At 32.8% G+C, this 4,006-nt stretch overlaps 1 long non-coding RNA gene across 1 annotated transcript; it reads left to right on the forward strand.

Moving 5' to 3' along the window:
• The first annotated feature begins 1,099 nt into the window (after positions 1-1,099).
• Positions 1,100-2,261, forward strand: LOC136067709 (uncharacterized). Its single transcript, XR_010629120.1, has 2 exons — positions 1,100-1,610; positions 1,681-2,261. It is a non-coding gene; the product is annotated as an uncharacterized LOC136067709 (long non-coding RNA).
• The last annotated feature ends 1,745 nt before the right edge of the window (positions 2,262-4,006 follow it).

Below are 4,006 nucleotides of genomic sequence, written 5' to 3' on the forward strand. Positions count from 1 at the left end.
TTCCCCACAATTGTGGCAATGGTATTGCCGAAATACCATTGCCACAAATTTATAAAAAAAAAAAAAAAAAAATTCCCCACAATTGTGGCAATGGTATTGCCGAAATACCATTGCCACAAATTAAAAAAAAAAAAAAAAAATTCCCCACAATTTCGGCAATGGTATTGCCAAAATTGTGGGATTTTTTTTTTTTTGGGCACTCACACATTGCACTCCTCACACGCACAAACCCAGGCAGATTGGGCAGGGGAATTACGGCAATACAATTGCCGTAATTCGAGTTTTCTCTCTCCTCCAATTTTCTCATTCTCTCTCCTCCTTTTTCTTGAATTTCGGCAACGCTGTTGCCGAAATTCAACCTCTCTCCTCATTTTGCCAAAAAACTTCAAACAGTACCTATAATGCAAAAATGTTTTAATTTTGGCAATATTTAGCCAAAAGACTCCCACAAAAGTCCACCATAATGAAAGGAAAAAAAAAGAAAAACAAAAACAAAAAGCACACATGAAGATTCACAATGCATTGAGGAAAACTGAAAAATCAAATTTTAAAGAGGGAAAGAGTGAAACAACTATACCTCAAGTCAGGTCCTTGATGAGATCGAAGGAGAAGTAGAGCTAAGATAGAGAGAGGCAAAGACCAAGAGAGTGAGAGAGAGAGAGAGCAACAACGGGTAAATTTTAGGGATTTGATATTTTTGATTTGTTTTGATTTTTGATTGTTTTGTGTGTAATATTTTTAGACTGGATTTGTATTTTATCTAGTTGAATTTTAGTTTGTCTAGAGATTTAATGATGTTATTTTTCAGACAATTAATTCTATTTAGACCAAAAAATTTTCTTATTTATCTTTTAGTAAAAAAGATGTAACAGCTTTTTGGAATTTCATTTGCAAGCCTTTTTTTTTTTTTCCTGCTACCAACTTCTTTTCCAGTTTTTTTTTTTTTTTCTTTTAATTAGCCCATTCTTTTCCAGAATTTTGGGCCCTCCTTCCACTTGAGGCTTAGGCAATTGCCTAATTGACTTAGTGAAAGGGCCGGCCCTGGGCTATACAGCCACCACTTTTGACTTAAATCCATATTTCTAAAACCAACGACTATGATATTTCCTCTCACTCTCTCTCTCTCTCTGAAGCTTCATCCCCGGACTAATTGGCATATATATAATGCCCAATCTACACGTTTCAGGATATCAATGGTCTCAAGTCTCAAGGACCATCCATATCTAGCATCTACAAGACTACAACCATAAAAAGCATACCCAAACCCCTTTCCACAATATAGGGAGTCAGAAATGGGAGTCATATCATATTTGCTCACTTTGGTTTTGATCTATGGGCTACTAGTATCAAATTTTGGTTACATGGGCGATGCCTCTCGTGATGCTTCTATGTTATCCAGCTGGGATAAAGTTACCACCCATGATTTTTCTCATAAACTGAAGGTTGTATCGCATAAGGGTAGTGCATCTCCACCCCCACCACCAAAACCCAATCGGCGCGCTATTCCTAACCCACCTCCATGTTGCTAGTCAACAATGAATACCGGCATGAACGTTAACACCATCACAGTTTCGGCACGAAGATACCCAAGAATTGTTTCACAAATGAAGGTAAGAAATGGGTGTCATATCATTATTCTTGGTCAAGTTGGTTTTGATTTATGGATTGCTACTGTCACAGTTTAGATACTGAGGCCAACATCGTTCAAGCTGCTTCTGTATTATCCAACGATTTTTATTATAAATTGAAGGTAGTGTCGACTCTAATCGGAAATCTGTTGATGCACCACCACCTCCTTATCAAGATAAGAAGAAATTAGAGAGATGTAAAGCTTATCAAGAAGACAAGATCAGCAGCGCTACTATACCTGAGACAAAACGACAGTAGCTTCCCTTAGTGAATTAGCTATACAACTTGTAGTTTTGCTATTGTTCGTTTCTGTTATTAGTTCTACACGTGTGTATGTTAATTAGGATTAGCATAGCACGTGAGTTAGTTAGTGAGTTTACTCTGTTTCCTTCTTTGTACAGCTTATGTATATACTAGCATTGGCTGCATGTGCAAGACACGTGTTGCCCCAGTAGTGAGAATATTAATATAGATTTTGTGTGTGAAATCATAAATTTTGACTCACTCAATTTGATTATATTAAGAAAGAAGTTTAATGTAACTTACCCAATTTTGGCTCACCCAATAAAACAAAAGTAATGTAGCTCCAGTGCTATCCATCAATAATAGCTTACTTATGATTTGTTGTGAAATTAATGTAAAAATGTTGTGGATTTAACATTTTTTATTTGATATATAAGAAACTGAGATTTCAACAATTGTGAAAATATTGTGATAACAATAAGTATTGTAACATTTTTTTTAAACATTTATTTTCAGTTGTAGTTGGCTATAGCCTCATATTTTATTATTTTATTTCGACTTGTAAGAAATTGACACTTCAATAATTGTGAAAATATTATAAAATTTGTTGTGTCAGTATAACAATATAAATGTCAGCTTACATCAATATTTAAAAGAAAAAAAAAAAGCACAAAACCATTACTGGAAAAAAAAATGACTAACTAAACCAAAGCACTGTTCTAACTAGAGTGCTGCATAGTGCAAAAACACTGGATGTACAGTGCCAAGACATTGTGCGCACACTCATGCTTTTATTATAAACATTTTATTTTTAGTTGTGGTTAGTTACAGTCTCATATTTTATTATTTTATTTCGATTCGTAAGAAATTGACACGTTAATAATTATGAAAATATTGTAAAATTTGTTGTGTCAGTATAACAATATATATACCAGCTTACATAAATATTTAAAAGGAAAAAAAAACAAATTACTAAAAAAAAAAAAAATTAGGCACGGTAGCTAAAGTGCCTCTTGGTACTGTAGCTACTGTGCAAAAATATTGTATTAATAAGTGTCACAACATTTTCACAAAACATTTATTTTCAGTTGTGGTTGGTCACAGTTTCATATTTTATTATTTTATTTTAATTTATAAGAAATTAACACCTCAATAATTGTGAAAATATTGTGAAATTTGTTGTGTCAATATAACAATATATATATATAAAAAGTACAAACAGAAGACTTAAAAAAAAATGTAACTACTGTAGCTACAGTGCCACTTGGCACTGTAGCTACTGTGCAAAACTTAAACAAAAGGGCTAAAAAAAAGAGGACTCACGAAACCAAAACACTGTTGCAGATACAGTGCTGCACAATGAAATACGTTAGGTGCACAGTGTCGAAGGACTATAGCGGGCATAGCCACTTTTATATATTTGAAAGAAATTGACATAAAAATAATTAAAAAAATATTGTAAAATTTGTTGTGTAAATATAACAATATATATACCAGCTTACATAAATATTTAAAAGAAAAAAAAACAATATTTTCACAACATAAATATTTAATAAGTGTCACAACATTTTCATAAAATATTTATTTTCAGTTGTGGTTAGTCACAGTTTCATATTTTATTATTTTATTTTGATTTATAAGAAATTAACACCTCAATAATTGTGAAAATATTGTGAAATTTGTTTAGTTAGTATAACAATATATTAAAAAAAAAATACAAATGGAAGACTTAAAAAAAATGTAACTACTGTAGCTACAGTGCTGCTTGGCACTGTAGCTACTGTGCAAAACTTAAACAAAAAGTTAAAAAAAAAAAAAAGAAGAAAAGAAGAGAGAGGTGCCTCACCAAAAGCACTGTTTCCGCTACGGTATGCGTGCAGTACGTTATTTGCACAGTACCAAAATACTGTAGCGGCATAACTGCTTTTTATATGTAAGAAGATAAGATATAAGCCTTGTAATCAGTTAGTGAACGAATTTAATGAAATCAGTTTTGCCAAATTTCTGATACTGCTATCAATATTCCTACTCGTTTCAAATGTCCTCTTCCTCGACCAGTGACACCACCGTCAACGTACATCTTCAGGAATGATATCTCCACCACCATCACTGTAGCACACGCTTACTATATATA

This window comes from Quercus suber, unplaced genomic scaffold, assembly GCF_002906115.3.
Source record: "Quercus suber isolate HL8 unplaced genomic scaffold, Cork oak 2.0 scaffold_82, whole genome shotgun sequence".
NCBI classification, from domain to species: Eukaryota; Viridiplantae; Streptophyta; class Magnoliopsida; order Fagales; family Fagaceae; genus Quercus; species Quercus suber.